Raw genomic sequence first — 19,935 nt, 5'->3', positions numbered from 1 at the left:
GCAGCAGTTGAAAATCAAACCAATAGGAAAAAATTGCAGAAAATTCAAAAATGGCTTGGCCAGCTGATTTGAAAAATGTTCCGGAGAGCTTGGCAGCGAAAGGGTTAAAGGAAATCTATCATGACAGAAACTTGGAATCTGACATTGTCAACCTCTTCTTTTGAAAATTCTAGTTGCCTGGCTCCTGCACTTCTTCCATTATTATTTTGAGAGACCCACCTGATGTCTGACAGTTTCTGCCCTGTTGACGACTGTAATTCATACTGATAATATGTACTGCCTTCCAACTCTTAAATAATCATAAGTGCATCTAATACACCACCCTGTAGTTATGGATGTACCATAAGATATGCCTTTCATGTTAAACGCATGCATGTTAAGTAATGTGTACGCGTAACATTTGAAGGTATTTATTACTTCTCACAGAGATCACAATACCCCTGACATCTGCTTTTCTCTGGATGATGCCATCTTTAATAATGCACCTTTCAGGGTCAGCGTCTTCTTCCTAAACTGAGATTATGGATCAAAAAGTACACAATCATGTAAATCCAGGTGTCTGTCTTGGCTGTATTGTCTGACACAGATATGCTAATGTCAGATATGCTAATGTCGCTAATGTCTGACACAGATATGCCTTTGCTGCAGTCTATGACCGGATGGCATGCTACAAAGTTAACATTTTGCAGACTGATCACTAGGGGAGGGAAATGTTTCATACTGCCTGCAGCAGACTGATGACGTCATCTCATGTTAGACTCGGAGATCAAGAACTGCTTTTTTGGATCATAAAAACAAGTCAGAGCTTTTTAGGAAAATAAAAGCGTAGTTGTATATTGTAACGTCATTCATTTTTTCATGCAGACCTGTAAAGCTACTAAGAGGTCCACTGTAACTACAGGGCTCTGCTGATATAGCGTAAGGAGATGGCATGTGTTATCAGCATCAGGTCTTGCAAATTGCAGCTCAGAAAAGGACAGACTTTAGCTGACCTCCGAAGACCTGACCTGCATTTAAATAAAAGAGGAGAAAATATTCAGATTCATTTACAAGTTAAATTGTGACTTCTTTTCTTCAAGGGTTAGACTCAAGGGGTACATTAAGATTGGGTTTAGGGACTCTTTTATCAGGAAAGTTATTATGGAAGAGGCTGCACACAATACATATATTGTAGCACCCCTTGCCCCTAGTCCATCTTTCTAATCTTATACTCACCTGTCCCCTGTACAGTAAAATATCACCAACAAGACTGCACACTGGCTTCTGGGTTTCTGGTCAAACCCATGCATGTGCACTGCAACCCTATGCATTCCACCGGAGAGCTCAGGAGTACAAGCTCACATTGGGGCTAACTCTCCATTGGAGTTGATGAGAGGGCACAGCTTGGATCTGGCCAGGAAGATTTTGACAAGCCTCATCTGCAGGTTCTCACTGGATCAGTGACAGGTGAGTATAAGACCAGCGGGATGGACTAGGGGTTTGTGGAGGGGCTACAATATAATATACACTTTAAGGATAGGATCTGCCCAAAATAATTTTACAATTTTAGCTCTACAGCAATCTGATCAAACCTGATCAATCCATCAGGATGTTGATTGTAAAGATTTGACAAACACTGATCACGTCCTACAGGATTTTACTGATAAATAACTGAGATAAGCCAGTCTTGCACTTTGGGAAGCTAATCTGACATGTACTGTCCAGTGGATGTGAGCGTCAGATGGAAAAAAACAATTGCCCGATGGTCTAATTATATCTGTTGGGACGCTCAGTGGGCCCTTATTTATGCCCATCTTTAGTATACCAAAAAAGCATTTTTGTTTTCTTCCCTACCCAATGTCACACAGGCAGGCCCGGCACTGAGTCTTCAATTGGGATTACTTTCTCCAGAGTACAGGGTAGCTCTGCCCACGAGTCACAGTAGTAATCAAGTTACTACAGCATAATCCTTTAATTAGAGGTCAAACTTCTTGTTTGATGCTTCACCCCACAGCGTACCATTTCCATCATGTCATGTGCATGTAACAAAAAGCAAGAAGCCGTTTTTTTACCAGCCTGGAACAGACACTGGGCATTTTGGGGATATTTTAGGTTGTGTTATAATAAAGTCACACCGGTAGTTCATATTTCAGGAATAGATATGGTTACTGATGGTAGATGGTGATTGGCAACCCACAAACACTCCCAATTTTGTTCATTTTGTTAGTAGTGCATATGCATTCAGAATGCCATGGCATTGTCCCTAAAGTTGAAGTTCAAGGAAACCGTTAAATACACTGCTGTAAAATATATGTGATTAACCTTCTATTTCCATCCAGTCCTGAGATTTACAAAGCTTTGCCAGACAGCACAGCCAGGCTGGTGACCTGACTTTTGTCTGCTAAAGTTAAAGAAGAACTCTGGGCAAATAAAATCTTAACCCTTGCAGTGGGGCTACCCCTGCACTCCAAAGGTTAAGTGCTTGTTTTGTCTGGGGAGCTAGAATAGCAAAGTTATACTCACCCAGACCATGATCCCAGCGGGCTCCTAGACCGGTCCCTTCAGCCTGTCGGGGATAGCCCCACAACAAGGGTTAACATTTTATTTGCCCAGAGTTCTTCTTTAAGAAATAATTCTAGGTAGCCTCCCTACTTCAGCCTGTGATTTAAAAAGCAGACGTTCACCCATCTTCTGCAATCTCCTGTCTGCATGTTTCTTAACCAGTTGACATCCGCGGTGTTAAACCCCCTTCCCATCCAGGCCATTTTTCAGTATTCAGCGCTGCGGTACTTTAACTGACATTTGCTATGGACCCGCCGATCGCCTATATGTGAAACACCCGGTAACGGGTGTGTGCATTTAGCGGGTCTTTTCTGCCCGTGCGTGCCCGCTAGGGGGCGCGCGCGAGCAGAAAAAAATTGCCGTCTGGAGACGGCAACCTGCAGATGCTGCAGTGCCGTCCGTCCGTTTTTTTACTACGGGCGGACGGCAAGAGGTTAAAAACAAACAAACAAGTAACACTGGACAGCACAGTGGGGTAGTGGTTAGCGCTCCTGCCTTGCTGCACTGGGGGTCCTTGGTTTGAATCCCAGTCAGGTCACTATCTGCAAGAAGTTTGCATGTTCTCCCTGTGCTTGCAAGGTTTTCCTCCTACAAAGACATGCCGGAAGGTAAAGTGGCCCTGTATGTGAGATAGGAACCTTAGATTGTAAGCTGCTTGAGGGCGGGGACTGATGTGAATGTAAAGCACTGCATAAATTGTTGGTGTTGTATAGATAAACATGCTCAGTGCTGCCCCTCCCTCTTCAAGTCAAATTACAGATGGGAGACTGTTGCAGTGTAATGTGGTATCATTGTGTGGCAGTAATAAGATAAGATGGGCTAAACTCACTAGACAGATACGTTATTTTAACCTTATTTGCTATTTGATTTCATGATTTTTTTTTCTAAAAATATATTATTTTTTTTAATGAAATTAGTATTTTCACAAAGATCAATATTTTATTTTAACTCATTGAATTATAACATATATGTAATTTGCTATTATAATAATATATATAGTTATTTGTAGCCATGTGAATGTTAGTTTTCGGCTCTATTGGTCCTCATAGCTTAAGATAGCAATTATTATAGCTTAGTTGGGGGGCCCAAACACGACGTTTGCACAAGGAACCCTTGTTGAATTAGTCTGCCACTGTAGAGCCTGGTAGGGGGCAGACAAGGTGCTAACTTCCTAACTGCAGTTGGTAAACATGCAACATACAATGTACAGCGACACACCTGCATTAAAAGCAGACCATAACCCACAGATACATATACTCTGGGCATTGCTCTCAGAAAAATTGGGCAGGACCTATTTTTCCATGCATTGAGGTCCATTGGCAGCCCATTCGTATTGACAGGGCTGTTTTACACAATACGCTTCATGCAATGAAAACATGTGCATTGCAGCATGCTGTGTCATGTGTGAGTGTGCCCTCCATATATTTTTAGACATTGCAAGTGTCTGTTTTTGACTTGGTATCGGTCTGATCTGGGGTGAGATTTAGTGAAGCCACTATTGTGCTGCTCACAGTTCTCCTTGCTGGAGAGCAAACTGTATCTGAGGACCTGCAGTGCAAGGATCTCCCTAATCCTGCTTCATATATTTCCTGGTGCTTCTTGATCACTACTCCACCAGTCAACTCTGACACAAGGAAGCAAAGAGAGAGTGGCATGGTAGGTCAGTAATGGTCTTTAGCTGCAAGGATTCTACAGGTAATAGTAGTGATCAGTTCTTTCTCCTCTACTTGCCTATTTTGGACACAGCTTCCACAGCACCGGTGCTCTTTAATAAAAACACACAGTGGGGAATGTATCACAACTGGAGAAGACAAAATCTGGAGCAGTTGCCTAGGGCAGCCAATCAGCTTCTCTCTTCAGTTTGTTCAGTTAAGATTTGGAAATGAAAGAGAGAAGCTGATTAGTTGCCATGCAAAGCAGCTCCAGATTTTGTCTGCCCCAGTTTTGATACATTCCCCTCACAGTGGTTTTCCTTTAAGCTCCTCTGGGGAGGGGACTGATTAGAATAGTTCCAAGCTTCCTGAAAAAGCACTCAGAATATTGGCATTATAATCAGTAAATAAAACGTTGCCTTTGCACAAATCCAGACTTAACTGTGAATGCCAGTTTCCTTATAAACACAAGTCTTTCCTGAAGTGTCTCAATGTATAGGCAATGATTTACTAAGCATCAGCTCTCAGAGGCAGTTAGTATTGTAAAGGCTGACTCTCAGGTATTGGGCGGCCAAGCTGCTTAGTTTTAATCAACATCAATGAGTGGCTCCGTGTAACGAAATCTTTGTTACTAATAAACTACTGTAAGTGAAAAGTGTCTCTCTGCATTATGGGAAGACAGGAACTTGTCAAATCCTAATCACTTCAGGCTTGACATGACCTTTTTGGGATACTTGATGGAAGAAAATAAGTCTTGAAGCTGTCGGGGCAGCGCCACTGAATTATCTTAAGTATCTGAATAATCAAACTACCAAAATGACAAAGCTTTGCTGAAGACTTCAAAGACAGTTAGGAGTACTTAGGGACCTGAAACTAAGCCTATGCTAGTATAAAGTGAACCTGTCAGACATAAAAAGTAAAAGCCATGCCCAAGATCAGATAACACAGGGTACGTATCACCTTTATTAACCAGAAAATAAACATATCATTCCTCATGCCTGGAATGACTTTTCCGAGTTAGTATTTCAAGCTGATGGAATATCTGACCGTTATTACGCCTAGGGCTTAGCACACTACATACATGTGAGTGATTTATGTTTTTTTATTTAAAACTTTTATTAAATAATATTCACTTTTTGTAAATTATACTTCTGACGTTTTGGAGCATAAAGAGGACAATACGGTCTTAATATGTATGTCAGTGGACAATTTTAAGGTGCTATATGACCTTTTTACATCAAAAGGTCCAACGCTTCTGGTGAATGCTCTGTCCAGACGTTGGACAGCACACTAAAATTACACTAAACTCAGGAGGTAAATCTTAGAAATAGGGCTGGTAATGATAAAAAAATTTCCTGTTCGATGAATCAAATTTTTTTTAAAATCGATTAATCGATTAATTTTGATTAATTATAACGCACATACAGATCCAACTACATTGGCCTATACACATGCAGCACATCAATGAAGTAATAAAATGAACTAGGATCACACTAATCCAGCACGTTATTAATCTCACGTGCCCCACTCAATATGGCCGCCGCTTGAGTGGGGCAACTCAGAATAATAACGTGCTGGATTAGTGTGATCCTAGTTCATTTTATTACTTCATTGCTGTACTGTATGTGTATAGGCCAATGCCAGGGATCCCAACCTGAAATAAGCAATTTCAGGGAGGTGTCCCTCTCCCTTCAGGGAGGTGCCCTCTCCCCCCCATCCGCGGAGGGGGGGTTAGGGGGGGCTGGGAGAGAGCACCCCCCTGAAATGATGGCAGATAGCACAGGAAGCAATAGCTTCTTTGCTATCTGCAGACTTTTTTTTTTTTTTGCAGTTGTCAGAATAAAAAAAAAAAAAGGCATAAGAATGCATAGCTAGATTCCTATTGGCTATTTCACTTTGCAATAGCCTATAGCAAACTAGCTATTGCACCCGCCCCCTGCTGCTTTCAATCACCAGAAGAGGACCTGATAGAAAAATTCAGGTCCCCCCCTGCTGATTGACAGCAGCAGTGGGCGGGTGCATTAGCTAGTTTGCTATTGGCTATTGCAAAGTGCAATAGCCAATAGGATTCTAGCTATGCAATTGTATGCCTTTTTTTTCTTTTCTGACTGACAGTCAGGCCGCGGCACCCGATGTCAGAAAAGAAAAAAAAAACGATTGCAGGAAAGGTTTAATCTGCTCGATCTGCTCGGTGACGTCGATGTCCGTGACGTCACCGGATCTCCGACGGAAGACCCGGAAGCCGGCGGAGAGGTGAGTACGGATCAAAAGAACTTTGATCGATCAAAATAATTTTGATCGATCAAAAAAATTAACGATTAATCGAGGGATTAATCATTAATTTCCGCAGCCCTACTTAGAAATACATTCAAGTACCTTAACTATCAACAATACTGTATCTTCTTTGTGCATCACTCGGCTGTAGATCCTCAAATCATCTCTGAATTGGTGCTGACACTGTCCTTCCTTCTGGAGGGTGGCTACTTTTGTTCTCCATGGTCCCTCTGTGTGTTGTAAAGTAGTCACCGCTCCAAGCTCACTCCTGTGATGGACTACAAGCTAAGTACAAATTAGTAAACTAAACATAACACTGTAATCCATCATGGGAGCGAACTTGGAGCCGTGGCTACTTTACAACACACACAGGGACCATGGGGGTGAAAGTAGCCACCCTCCAGAAGGAAGGACAGTGTCAGCACCAATTCAGAGATGATTTGAGGATGTACAGCCGAGTGATAAACAAATAACATGCATTCTTGTTAATGGCTAGGGTACTTAAAAGCATTTTTAGGTTTTAACTCCTAAGTTTTGTGCCACTTTAATGAAGGGTGGATTGGTGTTATGACAGAATATTGAAATACGCAGTTGGTGGTGGACACAGTTTGCAGTGTTGATTTCAAGGATTTTGTTATCATATAGACTTTTTATAAACAAGTTTAAATTTACATAAATGGAGCCATAAGGGGTTATAAATGTATTCATATACTGTAACATTGGTTGGAATTATTACTAGAGGTGCACCGAAATTAAAATTTAAAAACGAAACGAAAGCGAAATGAAAAAAAATGTTGGACCGAAAATGTTTGTTTTCTCTAACTTTTTCAAATTTTCTCAAATATTTTATTTTTATTTATTTATTTTTATGAAACATTTTTAAATGAAACATCTAAACAGACCCCTGACATTTCCCTTTTAAAATAGAAAAAGAGATTGAGAAAAAGAGATCTGCAGCCCCTGTTATCAATGAACAGGAATCAACTGTTCCTGTTCATTCATAAAATGAGGACATAGTGTGTTTACTATAACCACAATCACGAATGAACAGGAGGTGATGTAGATCACTTCCCATTTATTCATAATTGAGGATATAGTCAACATACAATGCCCTCAATTATCTACAAACACTCAGCGATCACTAACCACTGAGTGTTTGCACTCCCTCTCCATCCTGACAGCTGTCACAGGAGGCTGAGCAAGCGGTGCGTGGAGGAGAGCTCAGCCTCCTGTGATGGCGCTGGCTGTCTCCGCCCACACACTGCTCTCCTGATCTGTGACAGGAGGCTGAGCGGTGTGGGAGGAGAGACGCCGGCCGCTCACAGTGCTCTCCTTCCGCAGCACTCGGCCGCCTGTGACAGTTTCTCTCCTCCCCGCTGGGACACAGAGCAGGGATGCACCGCTATATTGGCAGAAAAATGGCACTTTCGGCATTCAGCCAAAACTGCCATTTTTGGCCAATATGTTAAGGCGGCCAATATATCAGTGATTCACTAATTATTACGCATTTATTTTTATTTACTCTTTTTGGGTGCTAGTTTATAGATCCAGTATCTGCACAACAGCTACTATAGGATACTCATTACTTTGTATTTATTTTAATGTTATTTTATTTAGTGTTATTTTGTTTAGAGTTTATAAGTAGGGGTGAGAGAATCAGCCAGGGTACACAGGCCGTTCGTCGAATCTATCATAAAAAAATTACATTGCAAACTTTAATCCGAGCTTCATTGTAATCAATGTGGGTAAAACTTAAATAAAAAAAATAAAAAAACAACAAGTCTGGCAACTTGTAAGATTAATAGGCAAAGGACATGGGAAGCTGATCACTGCAATGGTGGATATGTACAAAACAAAAAAAAAAAAAAACAATTAATGGGAAGTGGGTCCTCCTTTTAATGTGACTTTGAGGGCAACATGGAGAAACACCAATCCTTTCAATTACATGCTTGGGGGATGCCTTTAAGCTGAATGTGAACTTACAGAACAGTACAATCACACGGATGGTGCCAGCGGCACAGTATTTGTGCATCTCATATTTTTCGTGTGTACTATATATATATATTTATATTATTGCTTGGCTCAAATATAGCAGCAGCCCAGATCTGAACTAGAAATAAAATAGCTGTTTTTGATGAAAAACCTGATTTTTTTAATTCACCTGTAACTAGGGATTCACTGATACCGGTTTTTAGGTATCCAGTACGAGTACCAATATTTTGCTTTCAGTACTCGCCGATATCAAGTAGCGATACCAGCGCTTCCATTGGCATGGAGGCAGCTTCCAGGGCAATCAGGAAGCCGGGTGGCGGGTAATGACAATTAAATTCCTGATTGCCCGGGAAGCCGGCTCCATGTTGTTTGACCGCCTCGATTGTGAATGACCAGGAAAAAGGCTTCCCAGCCAATCAGCATATAGCCGGCTTCCCAGCCAATCAGGAAGCCAGCTCCATGATTTTTGGTTGGGAAGCCAGCTAATCAGCAAGGAGCTGGCTGTTCGGCCGGCTCGATGCTGATTACCCGGGAAGCCAGGTTCCCAGCCAATTAGCAAGGAGCTGGCTGTTCGGCCAGCTCGATGCTGATTTGCCGGGAAGCTGGCTTCCCATCCAGTCAGCATGGAGCCAGCTTCCCAGTCAATCAGCAAGCCGCGTCGTTACTTGCCACCCGGCTTCCTGATTGACCGGGAAGCCAGCTCCATGTTCCCCTACGGCACTACCGGTCAGAGGAAATCTTCCTATGACCAGAAGTCCCAGTCGGGGAGGGTATTGGAGCATTTTGGTGAGTATGATTACTCTGTATCAGCACTGTATCAGCATACTAGTATCGGTGCATCCCTGCCTGTAACAGGCATTAATTGAATGGTGGAAGTAGCAGCCATACACATTCCAATACGTTCAACACACAAGTGTGAATGGGCCCTAAAAGTGAACACTGCACAGTCCCTTTGGTAGCCCCACCTTATAGCTGTGATAAAAATGATCTTCCATTGATAAGGTGAATATAGTTGGTTTCCGATCACTTCCTGGTCAGAAGCTTCCTGCCTGGTGCATCTTCAGAGAGGCACAAGCAGTGATACATGTTGGTCATTAGAGCGGAGACTGCAACCCGGCCTTCTCGTCCAACATTAGTACCTGACCTCACAAATGTGCTTCTGGAAGAATAGTCAAACATTCCCATAGACACACTCCTAAACCTTGTGGACAGCCTTCCCAGAAGAGTTGAAGCTGTTATGGCTGCAAAAGGTGGACCAACTCAATAGTGAACCCTACGTACTAAGACTGGGATGCCATTAAAGTTCATGTGCGTGTAAAGGCAGGCGTTCCAATACTTTTGGCAATATAGTGTGTATGTATATGTATACTGTATATACAGTTGTGCTCATAAGTTTACATATCCTGGCAGAATTTATGATTTCCTGATCATTTTTCAGTGAATATGAATGATAACACGAAAACCTTTCTGTCACTCATGGGTAGTGTTTGATCATATTCAATCATAATGACAACAGAAACTACCCAAATGACCCTGATCAAAAGTTTACATACCCCAGTTCTTAATACGGTGTGTTGCCCCCTTTAACATCAATGACAGCTTGAAGTCTTTTGTGGTTTGTGTGGATGAGGCTCTATATCATCTCAGATGGTAAAGCTGCCCATTCTTCCTGGCAAAAAGCCTCCAGGTCCTGTAAATTCTTGGGGTGTCTTGCATGAACTGAACGTTTGAGATCTCCCCAGAGTGGCTCAATGATATGGCCACTCCAGAACCTTCACATTATTCTGCTGTAGCCAATGACAGGTCGACTTGGCCTTGTGTTTAGGATCATTGTCATGTTGGAATGTCCAAGTATGTCCCATGCGCAGCTTCCGGGCTGATACATGCAAATTGTCCTCCAGTATCTTTTGATAACATACTGCATTCATCGTGCCATCAATTCTAACCAACTTTCCTGTGCCTTTGTAGCTCACACATCCCAAAGCATCAGCGATCCACCTCCGTGTTTCACAGTAGGAATGGTATACTTTTCATCATAGGTCTTGTTGACTCCTCTCCAAATGTAGAGTTTATGTGGCCGAAAAGCTCAATTTTGGTCTCATCACTCCAAATGACTTTGTGCCGGAAGGTTTGAGGCGGAAGGTTTGAGGCGTATTGTAAGCGGGATACTTTGTGGCATTTGCGTAGTAATGGCTTTCTTTTGGCGACTGGACCATGCAGCCCATAATCCGTACGCTGGTCAGGAAAACATTTTTAGATATAGCATTTGAGACGGAGCAAACGTGTCACATGTTCAGTGTTAAAAAATAAAAGCAGGAAAAGAGAAACTATATAGACATCAACCAGCAGAGCTCCTCAGCGTGCATTGCTATTGCAGACACGACGTCGTATTATAGGCCGCCTTTCAGGCTCCATCCGCTTGTTACTTCTCCTTAGCATGAATGCCAAATCTTGACAACCTGAACAGAACCAATAACTTGTCTCCGGCTCTGTGCATACAGCAGGGTGCGCCTTGAGCATGAGAAAAGCCCACAGCACACGCGGGAGAGAATCAAGCAGAATCACACAGGTTTTATAGGAAGTTGAATGGAATTTTTATCTAAAAGGGGCCAGCTGGAAAGGTGAGGGAAACTGCAAATGCAGAACTAATACTGTTTAATACCTTTACGGTATACTCCAGTCAAATATGAACATTTTAGTTTAACACTGATTCAGGGGGCACAGATCAGCTGGTGGTTTTAGTTTTCATAGTGACGTTGATCTTGTGCGGCTGCCCGTATCTTATTTTACGAATGGCTATGAATCCTCTGTACTTCTCATAACGCAGGATTAGGTGATGAAGCTGCAGCCCTCCCCAGAAGCACTGTGACATTTCTGCTGAATTATGTTATATAATTAACTCGCATTAAAGGTGATTTAATTTAAAGCCGATTTTTTTTTTAGTAAGTGCCCCAGGAGGTGTTAAAAAACAAAAACAAAAAACAACTTAACAGAGAACTATGGGGTGACCTTTTAATCCCATAGTTCTCTTTGGGGTCACGGGAGGACATATACCAACATCCTCCCGTGACCCAAAGCTCAGTATATAGCTATTGCTTGCTATATACTGAGAGCTCCGCAGGCGGGGCAGATCCCAGCAATTCTGTCAAGATCCACCCAGCTGACTGATTGACAGCTGGCCTGCCTATCTAGACGCAGAGCCAGCTGTGCCCGCCCCCACGCCGGTCCATTCCTCCAGTCAGTGCAGGAGGATCGGAGAGGGGGGTAATCCCTGCGGGGAGCGGTGACTGACAATCACCGCTCACTGCAGGGAGACGATCAGGAAGTGAGCGGATAGGCTGCATGTTTCTGCTCACTTCCCGATCTACAGACCCAATAGTTAGAGGTGATGTCTGACATTGAAACTGCCATAGGTCGCCTCTAACTATGGGGATGAGTGTAAATCACTTACCTTATAGTTCTTCTTTAAGCTGCAATATTCATATGCTTTCTATTGCTGTCCGCTGCCATAATTCCTTTCCACCACTAGATGTCCTCAGTCTTCTGGGTTAAATGACTGAGGACATCCTGTGAGTACAGCACAAGATGGACTTGTCCCTGAGGGGGTGTCATCATGGTTCCCTGCAATCACATACAATGATGCAGAGAGCAGTGCTGACATCACCACCTCGTACTTCTCTGTGCATCACAAGTACTAATTAGAGCCAGAGAAGATCAGAAAAGGAAGAGGACCCTGCGCGTCACATGACCAACCTAAAGACGTCTGCAAAAAGGTGTTATTTTTTACGATTGCATCTTTGAGGCCAACGTGAATTTCCTCATTTCAATGATGTTATAAGTGATTTAGGCGGAATTTATTTAGCCACAAAATTGCCAATTTTCTAAATGTTGTTGAAACAGAAAATAAATTTGCCCACTGAGCTGCTTAGGCAAAATTAGTTCGAAAAAAAATACATCTATTTTTGTTATTTAGAAGGTGTGAGTGTGTTTTGTTTTTCTGGGTAGTTAAGTTTATTTCATTTGTTCTTTGGATTTTTTTTTTCTTAACTTTTTATTTTTTGGGGGTGTATTTATTTGCTATATTTTATTTTACTTTTTACTGTCTATTTTTTCTTTCTGTAAAAAATAAATTAAATAATGACTAATGAGGTGGCACAAGAACGAGTGCAGTATAGTGGAAAGGAGCTTTAACAACCCTGATTCGTTCTTTAAAGCACGTTTCACCCATAAAAAACACCAAAAATCACCTTATTACTTCTACGGCATCTTCACGGCATTTCACCGAAATTGCAAAACTTCACACGCAGGTGTAAACAGGGCCCATGAAAAACAATGGGATTCCTCCTACAGAGCGCTGTAGTGCTTAGAGATTTAAGCTACAAAACACTCAGGAATGAATGGAGCCAAAGGTCATCCTTCTGTGAAGAAGAGGGGGTGTTATGTAGTCCTTTCCTAGGGTGACAACACTGCTTCTCCACAGAAACAGCACAGTGAGTAAGTGAGGGAGTGCGCGCCCCTAGGACAGGAAGTGTGTTACTGGCAGTATCACGAGGTAAAAATAAAAGGGAAAAAAAGCCTCATGAAATGAAAACTAATGCGGCCACCACATTTAAGGACTGGTAAGCTGCAATATATGACATTTCTGTTCTTGGGTTTAGCTACACTTTCACTTCAACCAGGGGTAACACCCCAATGTGTCGTCAACGCACGTGTGTGCGACGTCACCTCGCGTGTGCGTGATGACGTCATTGCGCATGTGTGGCCATCTGATTGACGCCTGCCGGCGGCCATCTTGGTGATGGACGTCGGCAGAGAGAGGAGGGGACGTTCACCCGGCGGGACGAGGCATCCCGCTGGGTCCCCTCCTCTCTCCTGACACTGTCGGGCTCTCGGTCCATGACCAAGTGCCCAACTTTTTAGAGGGGGTGACATGCCTGCATTGGTGTCACCCGGGTGAGGGCCGCACCCCCCTTCTGACGCCACTGACCTCAACCTAACCTTTACTAATACTAAAATGTGGAAATCACGTGACTGGCCGCAGGCGACAAATCCCATGGCAGGTAAAACATTAAACATAAATATGTCAACTTTTTTTTTGTATTTAGGTGTCTGCCTGGAGTTTTCCTTTAAATCCAGCCAGCTTGCACTGGACACCCGCTATCTTCTGCACATCAGCTCATCAAGCTGAATTGCAACTGCAACCAACTCTAATGAATGCAATTCTGCAGAGAGTTGAGGTTGAAAGCACGGGATGACTGATGTCCCCGTATTTCTGATCCTGTAAAGAAAAAAATAAATAAAGTGAGAATAATTTCCTGGTTCTATGAAAGGGACGGTTTACCCTTTAAGGAGTTAAACCGGAGCCGAGGATGAAAAACATTTCACTGGAAATTGAGATTGGCAGAGGATGAATTTGTATTCCATGTGACAGGGCACTTCCTAACTGGCGCTTACCTTTTGAACGATTCGTCAGGGGAGAAAGGCCACTTTCGTCTTTCATATAACACTCTTAACAACTTTTAGTCATCCGGGGGTTCTCCTTTTCCCCTTTCCTTTCTCTTCTCGGGCTTAGATCTGAGATTGGCCTTTGATGTAACAGTTTTACAGCACATCAGAATCCAGATCGCGCTTCAGAAGCGGTTATGCATTTTAACAACAGGCGGCGATGACATCACTTCAAACGTGCCTTATTTTTTATTTTTTTTCCTTCACTTTCATAAAGAAAAAGCCATTCCAGGATAGCAACAACAATAGTAACCGTTCCGGATGAAAACAGAAAAGGATTGCAATGTTTTAGTGTTCTTATTTTATTTCTTTACCATGGTACTCGTACCTTTATCTGTGGGCCGGTCCCGATCATGAAAGCGTAACTCCAGCCAAAAATAACAAGATAAAAAGGAATCAATATAGAAATCTGTAATTCTATATTGTGTTTCCATGAGTTCTATCCCATTCCTCATAACCGGATCCATGCAGAGGCGTAACTAGAACCTTCAGGGCCCGGGTGCAAGAAACCATGAAGGGCCTCCCCCCCCCCCAACCCCACGGCACTGCTTGGTTAACAGGAAGGCTGCCGGGGTCCCCAGCAAGCGTGGGACCTCAGGCAGCCGCTTGTTTAAAATTTTAGTGCCGGTGTTCTGTCGAGAACGCCGACCCAGTATCTGCGTTTATGTACAGACGGGATTAACGAGGAAACCGGCATTTATTTACAAAGTATTAATTTGTAATTGTTAATTGTGACCGTTAATGATATGCCGTCCATGGCAGGAAATGATGGACGGAATATTATTATCGGTCACAATTAACGATTTAAACAAAATACTTTGTGAATAAATCCCGGTTTCCTCGATAATATTGGTCTGTGTGTAAGCGCAGATGCTGAGATCGGCGTTCTCGACAGAACACCGGTATCTGCGTTTAGTATCGGGTCATTTTCACGAGTATGAATACTTGTGAAAATGCCCAGTATTAAACAGTGGTGTATCCCTACTTAAAAATATAATGCATTGCTGGGACTTGTAGTCCTACATAGTTGGTGCTATTCTGCATTGCTGTATAATCATCATACAGCAATGCAGATTACCACGAGCTGTGCTGGACTACAAGTCCCAGCAACACACACACAAACACACACACACTCTCTCTCTCTCTCTCTTCCCAGCACCCGCTCCCACTCCAAACTTACCTTACCTCTTCTGCAGGCCTATGGCCCATGTTTTGGGGGTCCAAACCATACCCCCTTAAAGTGACATTAAAGTCACAATTATTTTCCTCCCCCTGTCATGCTGCTTTAAAGACTCACCTTAACTGATGCCTCTTGATCCGATCATTTTCTTCCTTCCACTTGTATTCAGCAATCCCTCCAGCGCTGGTGCCGGTCTCTGATCCAGCGCAGACTCCTCGGGTCCCACAGTGTCTGTCCCTGTGCACGCACAGGGCTGCATGCCTTCAGCTCCACTGTGTCTCTCCTCTTCTCCCCACCGAAGATCTCTACTGCACATGCGCCTGCCCCATCATCCAGCATTGCCGCTCCAGATTTTCAGACGGGAGTGACGGAGACACAGGTTTTTACCTTTTTGGTAACTTTTTTATTTTTGCTTGCCCACAGGGATTAACCCCTCCCACCATGCTCCAATCCGCGAGCGCTGACTGAGGGAACGGACGGGGAAGGGGTGGGTACAGCTGGCTCTGCCTCTAGATAGGCAGAGCCAGCTGTCACTCACGCAGCTGGGTGGATCTCGACAGCATTGTCGGGATCTGTCCCTTCTGCGGCGGTCTCAGTATAGCGATGTAGCTCGCAATATACTGAGCTTTGGGTCATGGGAGGAGGTTAGTATATGTCCTCCCGTGTCCCTTAAGAGATCTATGGGGAAAAACACTTACCCCATAGTTCTCTTTTAATGACAGAAAAAAAACATATAGTGATGTGATAAAGGGACTTCAGGCTTGTCAGCAGCTCTACAGGGATTGTAAAGAAACATACATGATTTCTCTCATTAAGCCCTGATGAAGGGGGTGTGTCTTGGACCCCCAAAACCCGATGGCTTCTCTACTTGAATATCCCCCTTACTCTAATGGAATAAAGTTATATGTACTGTATCTGGGCTATTGTAATTGTTGTGACACTACTACTCTTTCATCTTCTGTGTTCACTGTGAAGTCGAACATACTGTGAAGATCCTTTGCATCGCAGAAGCTGTGAGCCAGATCATCCGTATTCACATCACTTGACGTGCAACTGAAACCCAAACTTCTAGTAGAGAGGGATTAGAACACCAGTTAGGTTATTACAGCTCTCTGTGTCCCCATTAGAGAGGCTCCACCGTCGTATTTCTCCCGGTGACCGTTATCACTGAAAGTAAAAGAAAATGCCAAATTTTGGCTTGTTATCAGAACAGGGATAGATGGGAAGTCTTCCAAGGAGGACACTAGTTCAGATGACTCTGCTGACCACGAGAGATTTCCTCTAACTTCCTGTCATGGCTATTGGACAGGAAGTTAAGGGAAATCTCTCCAATGGAACACAGCAAAAAAAGCTGACGGCGGTTATAACCCTCACTTATTTTATCCAAAACAGATTTTAAAAGTTTTGGTTTGAATTCTACTTTAACTACTGTTGGATTAGAAACACCAAGAGAACAACCACACGGGTCCAGCGTTTTTTTCCACACTTCCGAATATAAAGGAGATGTCTCTTTGCTGTACTGACAAATGCAAAGGTTATGCTCTCACCCACCCTGTTTAGTTTTTTTTAATTTTCCCTGCAGGTTTGCTTTAAAGAGGAACTCCAGCAAATGTTTTTATGAACCCTTGCAGTGTGGCTACCCCTGCACTGCACAGGCTAAGTGATAATTTTTTCTAGGTTCAAAAAATAAAAAAGTTATACTCACCCGAAGCTCCTAGACGGTTTCTTCTTAGACCAGTCCTTCTTGCGTCTCTCCCCCTCCCCTGCAATGGTCTAAGTTCCCATAAATCATCACGTTCTATACAAAGTGAACAGACTCGAGGACCCTGAGGAAGATTCCAGTGCTGCTGTGGAGGAGGAGACAGGATGGAGGGAGCACTGTGACAGATGGCCGGCTCGGAGCTTCCAGTCAGTATATATTTGTTATTTTTCTCCCTAGACACAAATGAGCCACTGCAAGGGTTAATAAAAAGTTTTCCTGGAGATCTTCTTTAAGTCTGCCCAAAAGTAACTCTTCCCTTTTTGGGTGAGGTAAGCTTTTCAAGTATCATCCTACAGCTACACTGCAGTAGATTATCTTCTTGGCAGTCTGCGTGCATTTTTTTTTTTCCTCTGCAAAATTTCCAATCATTATGATTTCATATCTCTTCCCTGTGATAGTCATAAAATATTCTATAAAATTGGAACAAATTAAAAAAAAAAAAAAAAGTTTTGGCCTGCCCATGGCACGAAATGCTTAGGAACGACAGCCCTGGCTTCGTTAGCTTCCTGCACAAGCTCCAGACAGCAGAGACTGATACCAGTTCCATGCCAAGGGATGACATCACTGCACTTAGCTCTGACCAAACACGACCTCCCTTGATATTCCACCCGCACAGCCGGGCACAGATGCAATCTAGACAATATATATTTCACACGGACGTCTCACCCATTAACACGTTATTATGTAAATAGTATGGTTGCTATAAAGTTTTATGGCTTTAATTAAAACTTAAGGGGACAGTATGCTCGCTCGGAAACTAATTGGGGAGCTTCCTGGAGACTCAGAGCAATGATAACAGAGGGCAGGACATGGAACGGTTGCTGGGATGATGAGACCTTCCAGAGCTGACCTCTCATACGGGCCCTGTCACTATTGAATTGTTTTAAAGGTAACAAGTAACCTGTGGGCATTTGTTGTACTTTGAACTTCCACTCTTGAATTGATGTAATTGTATATCCTGATCTATCGGGGATTTCCTGACTTCTGATTAGGGATGCACTGATACCGGTTTTTCGGTATCGAGTACAAGCACCGATATATTTTTTTCCGGTGCTCGCCGATACCGAATACCGGAAGTCCCATTAAGGAAGCCAGGCGGCGTGTAAAGACTCGCCACCCAGCTTCCTGATTAGCAGGGAAGCCATCTCCATGCTTCCTCATCACCAGGTGACGAGAAAGCATGGAGCCGGCTTTCTGTCCAATCAGGAATCCAGGCAGCGAGTCATTACACAGCGCCTGGCTTCCTGATTGGCCAGCTTTCCGACCAATCAGGAAGCCGGGCAGCGAGCTATTACACGCTCGTCACAAGTGACGAGGGAGCATGGAGCCGGCTTCCTAATACCGTAAGCTCAAGTATCGTGCTAGGCATCTGAGCATTTGGGAGAGTATGAGTACTTGCCCAAATACTCGGCATTGGCACCGATACCGATACTAGTATCTGTATTGGTGCATCCCTACTTCTAAAGATTTACTTGTATTTTCTCACTGTCAGCCTATAAGGCTCTCATAGAGGCTTTCCAATCTCTTTCTTAAAGCAGACCTGTGGCCAGGCTTTGGACATTCACAAATGTTGTTATTCCTAAAACGATATAAAGGTCAAAATGGTTTTAAGCTATTTAAAATGCTGATTGAATCACATACAATGGATGCTGCTTCTTGATGTATAAAAGTTTTAGTTTCCTGTAGAATATGCTGGTCCTGATATCTTGTTTTAGGGTGGCTCTTTTACCTTGCAGGGTCCCTTGCAGCCACCATTGTGTGCTAGTAAGCGGCGTGTGTGTCTCCTTAAACATACGGGCACAGCAAGGCAAGCCAATGCTCTGCTCCATGCTCCTCCCTCTGGAGACTGCTCTATCCCTTGTGATCTTGTACTGGACAAGAAGTTCAGGGAAGCAGAGCTGAGAGAGTTGGAGCTGTTCGAAAACATGATGACTGTAAGTGTTTGGCAATGTATATTTGTTTGATCTGGATTCATTATTGAAAAAAAGTTTGAGAATGTATTACTACTTTAAAGGCTATCTATGGTTAAAAACAAAAAATACATTTGTAGTTCTATATTGAATTTCCATAAGTTCTATCACTCCTAATAACCATATTGATCTGGAAGTTTGTAAACGTACTTATTGAAGATGCAGACTTGAAGAGTCCCTCAATGCACAGGCACAATTTCACTCAGCCCTGTGAATATGCACTCCGCTGTGTCACAACTCCCACAGAACCTGCCTTTTGAACTACTACTCAGCATCTGAACAATGTAATATTATCAATGCTTGCTGGAAGCAATGCATGATGGGATATATGGTTTTGAGAAATTGAGATCATCTCACCTCAGAGGATCAGGTGAGTATAACTTTTTTATTTTCCTCTATAGACACAACCCAGCATCTAACTCTTGCAGTGCGGGAGTAGCCCCACTGCAAGGGTTAATAATAATTGCCCCTTGTGTTCCTCTAAAAGGGCTTCTACTGTGACCTTTGAGGATAAATTGTTCCACAGTACCTGCAGGTGAAAGCAGCATTGTTTTAAAAGAAAAAAAAACATGTTTACGATACTTAGTGCTTTAGCAAACTCGGGGGCCTATTTACAAAAATAAATGTGTGAATCTTGGGTTCAAATTAGTTTGAATCTTGGGTCAAAGCACTGACAAAATCAACTTCAAAATGTTATCCAATTAGGGTTTACATCTACTTTTAGGAAGTTTTTGACAAGTAGGAGACTCTATAGAGTACCAGAGACTACAAAAGCTGCCCTGGATGACTTCTTCTGGACCGGAAATATTGAAGTGTGGTGTCATGAGTCTCCACATGTGGTGCCTATGTATGCAAGGGCTGGCAGTAAATTACCTAATATATTTTTATTATTATTAGGGATGCGCCAAAATTTTGGCCGCCAAAAACTTTTGGCCGCAAATGCTAATATGGGCAAAATGGTGATAGTACTAAAACGGTGGAATATGCTGCCGAAAATTCTGTACATCCCTAGCTTCTCTCTTCCCCGTTGGGTGCCAGTCTGTGTTCCCTCCAATCCCC

This window comes from Nanorana parkeri, unplaced genomic scaffold, assembly GCF_000935625.1.
Source record: "Nanorana parkeri isolate BGI_ZX_2015 unplaced genomic scaffold, ASM93562v1 scaffold1, whole genome shotgun sequence".
NCBI classification, from domain to species: domain Eukaryota; kingdom Metazoa; phylum Chordata; class Amphibia; order Anura; family Dicroglossidae; genus Nanorana; species Nanorana parkeri.
This window is presented reverse-complemented; position numbering follows the sequence as displayed.